Genomic DNA, 14,267 nt, shown 5'->3' on the forward strand with positions numbered 1-14,267 from the left:
GTTTATTTCGGAATGGTAGATAAGTTCTCACTCCACTCTAAAGAAATTAAATTTATGGTTAGTAAACACTGCATTATGGCTGTGATTTATACAAGAGAGACAACACTATATTTTAATTAGCGGATCCATTAAATCAAATGATTGAAGGTACCAAAAATTTTATAGCAAGGGACGGGTGAGTTGGACTTACAAAAATGACGGATTCATATACAGGTAGTGGGTTAAAACGGGGTTCCGTTCCTGAAGGAACTGTAAGACCAAAAAAAAAAAAAAAAAAAAAACACCGGTGCAAAAGGAACCTAATTATATAATGTAAGTCAATGAGTTACGTTCCATGCTCCTCTCAAAATTGACATAAGTAATATAATATTATTATATTTAAAGCTCTGAAATGAATGCTATAAATGAAAATACATTATTTGTATAAATATATAAAACAATTAAATGTAATACAGTGCAAAACAAACAAAGCCCAGACCGAAAAAAAGTTTTTGTAAGCACCACTGTAAGCCTACTGCGTTATCTTTTTTGACAGCGGCGTAAAGCAGAAATTCTACTTCTTTGATGAAGTATTTGGTTGAGAACCTTCAATTTTTTTGATAAAAACATTCAGTGTTGACTGTCAAGATTTCCTCTTTCTTTCTTTGAGAATCTCAGAATAAGGGACAATGAATGCACTCATACTCTTTTCACTTTCGCACTTCGCTTCCAGTCATGGCCAGTCTCACAGAGCTCATCACTGAGGGTCTCCATGGCTGAAAGGATGCGCTATAGATCACTTGTATTCATAGCATAGATTTTAGAGCAGGCTCTTCATCTGTTTCTTTCTCCTGCTCCTTCTGTTGGCTTAGTTCATTAGCGAATTCTTCCAAGTCTTCATTGGAAAGCTGCTGTCCATGACTATACAACAGCTCTGTTACATATTCAGCTGTAACCACGTCCAATCCCGCCTGTTGCACCAACCTGCTAATGCCTTCAACAATGTTCTGCAGTGGCTCTAATCCTTTGAAGTCGTGCATAAATTCTGGAAGAAGTGTGTGCTACACTCCATTCAAACGGTTCACTGACACTTCCTCCCAAACTGCATTGATGTGATTAATGCCTTTCAAAATGTCGAATGAGCGCCAATAATCATTGATAATTTGTCTGACCTTTCCTTAACTCTCACAATTTGCTTTGCATGAAGGTTTGGCGAAGATAATAGGCATTAAAGGGGTTGCTATTACACCCTAGACAATTGGTTAAAAACAGAAGTGGTGTTCGGTAGCATGTAAACAACATTGATGTCCAGAGATGCTCTGACTTCAGTAAGTTACAGGATAGCCAGGGACATTGTCCAAGAGAAGAGCCTTGGCTGGTAGTAACTCATTATCTTGACAAAAACGGAGCATAGTACAGCAAAAATAGTTTGTGTAACAATCCAAGATTCCATGTGTCATCCAAGACCTCCTATTCTATTTCCAGTAGACTGGCATCATGGCTTTGTTTAGGTCCTTGAGAGAATGTTTTGTCTATGGTTAGTACACCAACATTGGTTTTAGTTTCAAAGTACCAGAGACATTTGCGCCCAGCAGAAGCATTAACCTGTCTTTTAGAGACTTGAAACCTGGTGCAGACTGCTCTTCATGGGAAATGAAGGTTTGGGAACAATTTCTTCCAATAAAGCCTGATCATCACCCTCTTTTCTTATTCGAAAATCGATTTTGCCTTTTCAGTAATAAACAGCTTGAGTCAACGAAATATCTGACCCACAATGACAATAATTTATCCATTTTTTCTAAAATTTACTTGCTATAACGCACTTGCCGTTAGCAAGTTGCATTCACTGTTTTATTTTATCTGCATTTTTCATTATGGTACTCACAGTCGATGGAGGCAATTTCCTACTTTTACACACATTAGGACATACCTGACCATCTTCGATTCTACAAATTACCTCCATCTTTTTTTCCGTGATAGATCTACCTGACTTTTAGCTTGGCTTTACTGCACTTTACTTACTAGACATAGGGGCTCTCATTGTATTAATTTAATCAACAACTTTTAATTAAAACTCACAAACTGACATTGTAGAATAGTGACCGAACAAGAGAACATTTCATCTGAGTGTTCCTCTTCTCTTATCACCGGCCACCTCATCCCCGATTGGCTTAGATGGAGGATTGCTCAAATCTCTGAAAGGCAATGCTGCTCCTTTACATCATATCCAGTAATTATAGTTGCGCATTTTTGAATTTTTTTTATAGTTTTTTGATATTTTTGGCTTTCTATTTTCAAAACCGTCTTTATTGTGAATCTTCGCAAAACAAACCGTGGAAAAATTAGGGCTTCCTGTACTGAGTATCAGAATAGGCTTATCCACTGGTAAAAAAAATTTTGGCAGCTTATCTTGTTATCCAAAAATTTAAATTCCATTTAGATAATTTATCAACAGAGAAATTAATAAAATACATAAAATCCAAAAAGAGACTCGTGGTAGCCTGCAGCAATGCAACTGCAAATCACAGCTTTTTATTGTTGGTAAATCAAATAATCGTACAGCTTTTAAAAAAAATAAATTGTTTATCTTTACCAGTTTACTACCATTCACAAAAAAAAACAGCATGAATGGATTCTGCATTAGTTTTAAGAATATTTTTTCGATAAGTTTGTACCAACCGGAAATAAACCGAAAAAAAATAAATTTAGGTAAAGAAGAAAAGTTTATTTTCTCTTTCTTTATTCTATTCTCTTTTCTATCCTCTTTCTGCATTACACATCCTGATTTTAAGAACTTATAGAAGGGGATATGAAGGTTATGTTTTTATCACTGAATGTGGCATATTTGATCCAGCTTTTTGATTTGAAGAGTAGAGTTGGCTGCATCTTTTAGACTGCGATTGACAGGAAAATAAGCAAAGATATATTCCAGATCAGTATTATAATTTTGAAAGAGAACAAAAAAAGACTGACTACTTTACTGTACATGAGGGTTGTTTTGGGTTTTAGGTGCATCAGCAACTTGGACTATATTGCAATGTATACATAACATGGCAGAAAATTGTGTGCAGTCGATTTGCTGTTTTCTGAAAATAAAAACTAGTTTCAAGGAGAAAAAAACCACGATACGCTCGCCTGAAACCGACTAACGCAGTCACGTTGTGATAAAGACCCATAAAAATCCTCGGGTCACTGATGGGATTCGAACTCCGGTTCGAATTCCACCAGATGTGAGGAAGACGGTGATTATACCAACTGTGCTACTCATGAGGGCAACTATTTGAGGGATGGAGAATAAAACAGAAAGGAGTAACAAGTAACCGGTTAAAGCCTGAAAGTAAAGTAGACAACAAAGAAAGATAAGTTTAAAATAAATGTAGCTATGGACATTTTATTTATTTATTTTACGAGGAGGTCACTCCCAAATTCTGGAAACCCCGGCGTATATTTACAATATCATAGATACAATTTATAATATGTACAAAGAATGGGGCACATCCATTCAAAAGTAGGGAACAATGTACAAAGTCCATCCGCAAAAGAGCCCTCCAAGAAGAAATGCATAATCCAAGTCGCGCGCACTACAAGGAATGCGTGATGGGTTCACTGAAATCGTCCTATGTACTTATAGTCTGAGATGCACTGAGTCTGCCAAAGCACAAGGAACTGCACATTACTACTGAGCCAACTGAAATGTTTATATTCTGAGCTAAGCAACTGATAATCTACCAGAAGTAATTCAGAATAACGAACTGCATTTATTAAATCGTAATGGATAGAACAAAGAGTGTAAGGAAACTTCACTAGTAACGGCATGTGATTAGCGTTAACAGAAGCATATGAAAGAAAGCACGCTTATACATATCAGCCAAAAAAAAAAAAAAAAAAAAAAACTTCCTAATTCACCCATCCATTCGGTCCAAACGTTTGTTCAGTTCTTTCTTGAATTTATTGAAGCTATCAACTTCCACAACGATAGATGGAAATTTGTTTCAGCAATCAACTACCCGCTGGCTAAAGGCAAATTTCCGCACATCTATTCTACAACTTTACAATGTCTTTCCTCAATTTCAATGTATGCCCCCTCAGGTTCGTAATCTGAGCAAGAGGAAGAATCCCATCAGCATTGAGCATGCTCAAATCATTCAAGGCCTTATACACCTCAATCAGGTCACCACGGAGGTGGCGAGTCTCCACACGCTGCAATTTGCAAATCTTAAACCTTCTTCGTTAGAGCAACCCTTCGTTCCATACACCATTCTTGTTGCCTTTCTCTGTACTCGTTCTAGCAAATCTACATCCTTCCTAAAATGAAGCCTCCAGACCTGTTCGCAGTACTCAATGTGTGGCCTGACCATTGCCTTAATCAAAGCGCTAATCACTTCCTTATCCCTGTAAGTAAAATTCCTGTATATCATTGGCAAGACCCAATCCATGACCTGCTCTGTCAAACTGTCTGCACTGCTCAGAAAACTTCATATCTGACTGCACGTGGAGAAAAAAACTATCCTACTCTCTGACACGATTTAGACGTTCTTGCGTGCACAGGGTAAGCCCCCATCCATAATTATAATGGTACGACACATCCTACGCTTACCCTGTTGAAATATTTAAATCCGTTCTAATGATCAGGCAACCTAGTTGTTCCCCAGTCAGCTACAAGATCTTATTACACGATGTAACAATTAATTTCCTTGCTCCTTTATTTGTAATAAAATTAGCCGTCTTCGAAATACCTGAACAGCAAACTCCTAGAAGTATTTAAAATCCGCCTCTGTTCCTACCAGAAATTGTTCACATCCAGAATCCAAAGAATATACAACAGTGCTCAAACAAATTGCAACATTAAATCTTGATGGAAAATCCACCAAATTTCTGTGAAATTTGGTAATATATCATATGTTTTGTAATATCATTACCCTATTCCATTATCCATTCTAGCAAGCTCTCTTAGATGATGTCATGTGCCATACATGACTGTATCACCTTAGAAGCTGTATAAATACAGGACATAAGTCACAAGGCCAGTATTCTGTGTTATTCCAATGGCTAAGTTTTCACAGTTCACACCACGTAGGAAAAGTTTTTCTGCTGCACTGAATGCAGAGCAGCATGAAACAGGTGAAAGGATTCACTATAATCAGTCAACAGTGGCGTGTTTATGACGAAAATTATCAGAAACTGTCAACCTAAACAGAAAGAAAGGAAGTGGACATCCACGGATATCTTCTGAAGCGCAGGACAGATTTCTGGTCCGTCTGTCCAAAACAGAAGATCCTCTTCGACAGACCTCAAAACAGCATGGGAAGAGAAGCTACAGGAGTAGAGTCAAGTACTATTACAGCACGTAGGCGCCTTTTCTCATTGGGATTAACAGCTCGGGGGCCCAAGAAGAAAGCCACATAAAAGGAAAGCCCAACGTCCAAAGTGGGAAAAAGAGCATGCTAGTTGGTGTCAGGATCAAGTGGAAATGTGTTATTTTCTCTGATGAGCAAAATTAAATGTATGGTTTACATGGCCACGCGACTGTTAGATGAAGAAGAAGAGTAGAAGAATTACATCCTGACTGTATCATCTCCACGTTGAATCATTTTGCATCTCAAACGATAGGGGCAGTATTTCACGTAGAGGAGTTGGTCGTCTTAAATTTTTAAAGCGTATAGTGAATGCTGAGATATACAAGAACATTCTTGGGACAAGATTACTTCCCACAATTAGAGATCACTATAGGGATGTTGTGCAAAAATAGTTAAATCAATTCGCACAATAACATAGCCTGGGAACGGTCAAAGTCCAGACCACAATCCAATTAAAAATTGTTGGAACAAAAATGGGTGTTTCAGTAATTCAAGAGAAATCAAACGCACTTAAATAGATAACAGATTAAATAGAAATCAATAACACACTTAAATATAACAAAATAGATAAATATGATTTATCTATTTTGTTGTTCTGCAGGTTTCTGACCGTACTTTATTTGAGTTGATTATTTTGTTTGTTGCATGAAGAGTTCTATTTACAACATTATAGTTATTGGGTAACTTCCTGTACAACATATTTACAATAACCATGCTTCCAAGAGGGTATTTTCCTTGTTGTACATTATTTTATTACGGTTGATCTTGACCTTATAAAGCGATTATCCACTATCATTTAACGTTAGATGCCTATCGTAAGAAGGTGTTTCTTGATCAATGTGAGGGTCTCCTTCGTCAATATGTACTCGTGAAGTTTACAGAATGAAGTCTTTGCGTGGCAGAAGATTTAGTGTGAACAATCAAGGGAATACTTTCTGGTCTTGCGGCGAATATATTTTAACGAAACAACATAACATGACATTACTACACAAACATGATATAATTCACATGTCTCGCCTTTTTTGCATAGTTCATAGCATCACAATGATACGCGGCGGATTTGAGGTAATGTTCTAGATGCCGTCTTTACCTATATACATATTCTTGTAGGGATGAAATCCTTTATTACACAGTCCACCTTAAAATGTCGTCGTTTATCTAAATCTTGGTTTTCCAATAAGTGTGCTAAGGCTGTTCAAGATAACAATATTGCATATAGCACTTGGCTTGTATACAAATCTCCAATTTCGTTTTCTGCCTACACTAAAGCTCGCAACAATTGTAAAGCAGTTATTGATCAGACCAAACCAAATTTCGAACAGGCTAAGAGTAGAAAACTTGCTCCTTGTCCAATGGTAGTTGAGCATTCTGGTCTCTTGCCAAAGTAGTTATCCGCAACTTTTGCCCATCTCTGTTCCCGCCTCTTTCAAAACCAGATGTTCTTTTGCCACTTCAGCCAAATATAAAGCTAACCTACTAGCATTCTTTTTTACTTCCAACTCGTGTATTAATGACCTTGGTAAACCACCTCCCATCAATCCCAGTACACTCCATTAAATGCCTCCTGTGGTCTTCCGTCAAAAGGATGTCAGAAGGATTTTGAAACAATCTTACTGATAAGAAAGCACCAGTTCCCGATATTATTTCTCCACTTATTCTCAAAATCTGTACTGAAATTACTGCTGTTCTGTATCGCCTGTTTTCACTTTCTTGTTCCAAAGGTCTTTTTCCATTCTGCTTGGAAATTTGATCATAGCCAGCCAGTTCCTAAAAAGGGTGACAAATCCCTCCATCCAATTATCGTCTCATTGCACTTACTTCTTCTCTTTCTAATGTAATGGAGAAATCAATTAACTGCCAACTCTTAAACTATCTAGAAATCTTCCATCTTTTCAATGATCGCAAGTATGGATTCCATCAGTGTCGATCTCCTGGTGATATTCTGGTTTAGTTTACCCATCTATGAACAAATTCACTGAAAACGTTTGGTGAAACTCAAGCACTTGACATCTCAAAGGCTTTCGATCATGTTTGGCATAAGTCTTCTAAACAAGCTCCCGTCTTATGGTTTGCCAACTTTATTTTGTAACTGGTTATCCAGTTTTCTCTATGACTATTCACTAAGGTTGGTGGTAGATGGTTCTGTGTCTTCTAACGTCTCGACTAATGCTAGTGTACCCCAAGGTTCAGTTCTTACTCCCATTCTTTTCATCTTGTATATTAATGATCTTCTTCCATTGATCGGGCATCCTATCCGTAGTTTTGCTGATGATAGTACATTGCATTCCACCTTCCAATTTGAGAAACCTTGCCCTGTAAACAACAACTTCAGCTTCTCGAATATCCACTACCTATTCTTTAAATGCTGATCTCCAGTTAATTTTCTACTGGGACAAGGATAACTCTGTTCATTTAATTCCTTCTAAAACACAGTCCTGATTTATATCTCGCAAAAAGGATTCTTCTGCTCCTACTTAGCTTCGATGACACTGATTTCTAGACAAGATCATATATCTCTAATGGGGATTACCCTGACACCTAATCTCTCTTGGCATAAGAATATCACAAATATTTTATCCTCTGAATCTAAAAAAAACTGGGTTTTTCTCTTTCGCTCTCCACGTTACTTTTCTTCCAAACAGCTGTTCACTCTTTACTAATCCCAAATTCGCCCTACCATGGAATATTGTTCCCATATCTGGGGCCGTTCCCCCAAAACCTCTCTCAGGCTTCTAGGTTCCATTCAGAAGAGGGCAGTTAGGTTAATTAATGACTCATCTCTAACAGAGTCTCTCCACTCCCTACCTCAGACGTATTGTTTCTGCTGCATGCCTTTTCTACAGATACCTCCATGGGCACTGTTCTTCTGAATTGGCTTCTATAATTGTTGCTCTCTCTTGTAAACAAGTCCGAACGCTTGCAGCAATTAGTCAACATCCCTTTACTAAAATGAGAGTAGGAGTGTGTGTTATGGGCCTAATGGCTCTAATGATTACAACGAACAATTGTGCAAAGAGGGATAGAGTGGGCAAGTAAATCAGAGAGTCTTATAATCGGGAATTTTAACTTCCCAGATATTGACGGGAACTTGTGGGTTGGTCACGCGCACACTAACAAGATTTTTGTGGATTTACTGGATGGTTGTTTTCTTCAGCAGCATGTTCGGGACGCAACTAGAGGGAGTAATAATCTTGATATAATTATCAGCAGTGATTATTCGTGCATTAAGAATTAACAGATAAAGGAACCATTAGGTGGCAGTGATCAAAAAACGTACTGATGTGGGATTTACTTAAAGATAACTACAATCAGGGGTAAAGAGAAGGATTTTTGCTTCCGTAAAAGGTGACTAGAGTGGCCTCAGACAGTTTTTAAATTCTATACAGCGAGACCAACTGCTGATGTTACCAACAGCAAACATTAAATGGGAAGCATTCAAGGAATTAATCGTGGAAGCTACTAAACGTTTCATACCGATTAAGAAATACTGTTCATTGATTAGACCTAAATAGGTGTCAGATGAACTAATAAACTCGTGGCAGACAATAAACTTGCATTGGATGCATATAAATTATCAGGCTACAAAAAGCCAATGGCAGATATAAACTAGTCTCACAAAGGGGGATTAGACAAGCGAAGGCTTATTAAACTCTAACAGGGAGCTAAATGATTATGTAATAACTGAAAGCAAAGTGGAGGGGAAATTTTTCAAGTTAAACATAAGAAAGGCACCCGAAGTAAATGGGATCTATCCAGTTATATTAAAGGAGGCGGCAAAGGAAGTAAGAAAACCCTTAGCCATAATAATGAGAGCATCCTCCTTGGGCTCAGGAGAAGTCAACACGCACTGAAGAAGTGCAAATGTATACCAAATTCACAAATGGGAGACAAAGGATGATACAAAAGTAATTACAGATCTGTTAGTTTTAACTTTTGTTCCGGGGAAAATAATGGATTCACTAGTTAAAGAAGCATTGCAGTTTCATTTAGACAAGATTGCAGTAATAGTTCCGATACAGCATGGGTTTGTTAAGGGAAAGTCTTGTCTGACAAATTTCATTGGATACTATGATGTGGTCACAAAGAAACTGGGCGCTAATAATAATTTTGTGATCATATACTTGGATTTTAGGAAAGCTTTTGACACTGTTGTGCATGGAAGACTATTGTACAAATTGGAGCAGAATGGTATTAAGGGTAAGTTGCTACAATGGATAAAAGGATGATTGGGTGGGAGAAGACAGAGGGTGGTAATTAATGAGTGCTGCTCTTCGTGGACTAATGTTATTAGTGGAGTCCCACAGGGTTCGGTGTTGGCCCACTGCTGTTTTGTATGTTTATCAATGATATTGATGAAGGTATATTAGGCTTAATGTCGAAGTTTGCAGATGATACAAAGTTGGCAGGACTGTTAATGACAGTGTATTACTTCAACGGGATCTAGAAAAGTTGAGCAGATGGACTGGGTAGGAAGTGTCAAACTGAAGTTTAACATTGCATTTGTGAAAGTACTGCATACGGGTAGAAGGAACCCTAGAGAAATATACCAACTGTGTGGTACTACACTTAGGGTGGTTGAAAACGAAAACGACCTGGGAGTAATTGTGCAGTCAGATATGAAGTTTACTGAGTAGATCAGACAGACTGCCAGTACAGGTCATGGTGTTTTGTCAGTGATATACAGGAATTTTGCTAGTAGGGAAAAGGCGGTTATCCCTTTGTGTAAGGCAATGGTCAGGCAACGCCTTGTGTACTGCATACAGGTCTGGAGGCCTCATTTTAGGAAGGATGTAGAGTTGCTTGAGCGAGTACTGAGAAGGGCAACAAGATTGGTGAGGAGAATGAAGGGGGCCCCTTAGCAAGAAAGGCTTAAATTCTGCAAATTGTAGCGTCTGGAGACTAGGCACCTGCGAGGGGATCTGATTGAGGTGTATAAGACTCAATCAGATCCCCTCAATCAGATTGAGGTGTATAAGACTTTGAATGGTTTGAGCATGCTCATTTCTGATGGGATTCTTTCTCTTGCTCAGATTACGAACCTGAGGGGCCATAAATTCAAATTGATAAAAACAGTTGTAGAACAGATGTGTGGAATTTGCTCTGAGCCAGCGGGTAGTTGATTGCTGGAATAAACTTCCATCTGTTGTTGTGGAAGTTGACAGCTTAAATAGATTGGAGGAACTGGACAAGCTTTTAGAGGGAATGGATGTGTGAAATTGGGTTTTTTTTTTTGGCTGATGCTACATAAGCTTGCTTTCTTGCTTCACATACATCTACTGTTACTTCTACTGTCCAACTCCAAACTCATCGAACCAACTTTTCTTCTTCCTCATTTATTCATCCAACTTCCTTTATTATAGATGAAGATTAATTAAGAAATGTCCTGGAATAGATACAATTTAAAATATTTTTATATTAAAGTTCTTTCAATTCTTTGCGCAGGTTTTATTAGCATTATAAAATAGGTGTTTGTGTGATGGCGAAAGTAGTCTTGATAAAACTGGTTACGAAGCTAACCAAGTGGCCCAGCATCCAAAGTCATGCCCGTCAAATGCACCTCTGGATAATTTGGAAAAAATAAAGTGTTTAATTGTCGTACGAACAGCACAAATATTAATAGATAAAAGCAAGATTTCTTATGAACAATATGGGTTTACTGGAGGCAGATCTTGTGAGGATGCTCTTGCTGATTTTCTCATGTACAGAGTCCTAGTGCTTAGTATGAATTAGCAATATATATGGATTTTGAGGGCCCTTTAACTACATATGGTAGGAGGGAGTTCTTGATAGCCTTAGAAAACTGAATTGTCTTTATCAGTTATCTTTTTTGTACAGAAGTTATTTCTCGGAGGGATTCATAATAGTGAAATCACAACATTATAGTCTAAGAAGAAAGGTCATGCAGGGATGCCCTCACGGATTGGTATTGGACAGTTACTCCTGAACATGATATTAAATGAATGGCTTGAAAGAGATTGATTGTTGTAGAACTATAGCTTTTGCAGATGCAGAGGCTCATCGTTCGAGGTAGATCAAGGGTAAACAGAGGAAACTGTTAATTACATCCTTAACGATCTTTCCAGCGATCGATTAATAACAAATTAATACTAAATTCTAGTAAAACAAAAATTGTGATTTTTAAAATTAAACTGGATCATAGAAGACCACCGCAAATTAAAATGAATCAAATAAAGCAGCTGCCATTAGTAAAAGAAAATATCTACGAATCCTGATGAACAATAAGTCAAGCTTTCATTCTCATCGGATGTGCAATGTACATCCGATGAGAATGAAAATAATGTGCAATGTACATTATTTGATTCATTTTAATTTGCGGTGGTCTTCTATGATCCAGTTTAATTTTAAAAATCACAATTTTTGTTTTACTAGGATTTAGTATTAATTTGTTATTAATCGATCGCTGGAAAGATCGTTAAGGATGTAATTAGCAGTTTCCTCTGTTTACCCTTGATCTACCTCGAACGATGAGCCTCTGCATCTGCAAAAGCTATAGTTCTACAACAATCAATCTCTTTCAAGCCATTCATTTAATATCATGTTCAGGAGTAACTGTCCAACACCAATCCGTGAGGGCATCCCTGCATGACCTTAGAAAATTAAAAAGTTCTAAGAAATGATAATTAGAATTTCAAGAGCTCACTGAGATCTTTCTAGAAAAAAACGCTACTTTAATATTATAGAGCACAGTGACGACAGTCCACCATGGATTTAGGCGAAGTAGCGGTAGGGAAGAGGATTAAAAGTCGCAGGAGCAGGTGCCCCTGTGTATTGTTCTAGCACCCAGTTGAGTGCCAGCAGTGATCCCGTACCTAAACTGGGTGCCACCATGAATCCTACCCATAAAGGGTTTCCAGAGCAGCGTCTGCGCGCGTAGCACAGTGGGATCGTCAGCGTTCTTCCCACACCTCGTAGAAAAGGTCACGATTCGGATCTCGTCAATGACGCGAGGAACTTTTCGTTCAGCTAAACAGGAAAATCGATCGTCCCCTCCAAAAACTGGCATCCCCGCCATATCATACAATACCGTACTTAGACATAGATACAGGAATCCACTTATACAATACACATAAATAGATATATTTAAAACACATATTTAGTTAGTCCAGTCCAGTAAAATACGCTCGGGAACTACAACGTCATCAGTCCATCATTATATAAAGTGCACATCGAAGTTCAGACTTAACCAAGATGCCAAATTCACGTTAGCTAACTTAATTCAATGAAGTCCAAAAGAAGTAATGGGTTCACTAAAGATGTGCTTTCCACATGAAGTACGTTGTGGCAGACTGTAAACTGTTAGCAGCAAGTCCAGATAAACCAAATTAAGTCCACCCATCATCAGCAGTCCATTAAAAGTATATAGTTTAACTAATGTTCCGGGTGACCCTAGTGTGACATTTATTTATATAAAGTAGTGTTCTTACCTATTGTCCCATATGCAGCAGGAGCTTGGTTTTATAGAACTGAAATTTAAGTATTAAAGTATTTGTGTATTGCGTATTGTAGGCGGTCTCCAGGGTTCCCCTATAAGCCACTGATGCATCTGACAAGACACAGCGCCAATGCCGGAAAGTGTGTGTATGTGTAGGTATGCACAGTGGTATCGTCACCGTCTTCCCCACACCGGGTTCGATCCCGTCAATGACGCCAGGAACTTTAATGGATTTTCTTCACTCCGTGGCTGAGTTAGTCGATCTCAGGCATAGATGGCAAGGTTTTTACCCCAGAAACTGGGGTTTTCGTCCAGCAAACAGACAAATCGACCATAGAACACACGCAATTAACAGACATAAGACACAGCACGGCAGATGAATTTAATTACTCGGGTGGCCTAAATATAATAGTTTCTTTTTTTGTACAGTGTATGTGTGGGTTGTGTTGAATGTTAAGAGCCGGCACCTGGCATTTCGCAACCAGGAGGCAGAGGACACCTGTTCCCCCGCACCCTGACTCCCATCCCAAACCACGTGGAGGCAGCCAGGATCAACTACCAAAAAGTAGACTCTTACTGGAGCTATCAGACAAGCCTGGGAGCCCCAATAGAGCTGGAACAGTAAGATTTGCAAACAAGTTACAAACGATATAAAGATCAATATTAGTTGTTGTAAATCGTGCTTGTAGGACAGTATCAACTGCCGCATTGCACGTATTAGCTGGAACTATGCCAGTAGACTTCTGTTATTTTTCTAGGATTATGCTACAGAAATGAAAGAAAGATACCAACTTCCTAACTAAATATACAGCTTCATTTACAGGATAATCCAAAGATAGAGGAGAAAAAAAAATGTTGGAATGAACTTTTTAATTTATGGCAGACTAGCCAGGACAGTTCCTCAACTAATAAGAAGTTTTATTAGCTAGGACAGTTCCTAATAAGAAGCTTTATACCACAAGTTACATATTAAGTCTACAACAACATGGTTTTCAATCGGAGTAGAATCGTCATGCGTTATAGCAGGACATGAGTCCCTCAATGAAAAATTATTCCAACCGGGATTACATGATGCACATTTATGTGAATATGGAACTATAAAAATATATTTTTCTAATAATTTCTATCCTAGGGGAGAAGAGAACCTTCTCTCCACCCGAGAAACTTTTCAGAAATTACAATAATTTACTATGGTAGTGTTCAAAAGAACAAGACAGATGGTTGGCTAAGATTCTTAGAGTAACGATTGGTACGGAAGTCAGTGTTGCCAATGTTTTTTTTTTTTTTTTTTCAATTTTTAACAATTTTTCGGGCTGCACCTAAACACCAGTAATTTTGAGGTGGTGATATTCTCTTTAAAACATCATCGGACAAAATTCTGTTCTCTATCCACGGAGCACAGATCCCTCTCCCAATAGTGAAAAGCCACAAAGACCTTCTGGTTATTTTCGACCCAAAACAGATTCCATAAGCATATT

This window comes from Mastigoproctus giganteus, chromosome 7 (genome assembly GCF_048544385.1).
Source record: "Mastigoproctus giganteus isolate SK-2022 chromosome 7, ASM4854438v1, whole genome shotgun sequence".
Classification (NCBI taxonomy): Eukaryota; Metazoa; Arthropoda; class Arachnida; order Uropygi; family Thelyphonidae; genus Mastigoproctus; species Mastigoproctus giganteus.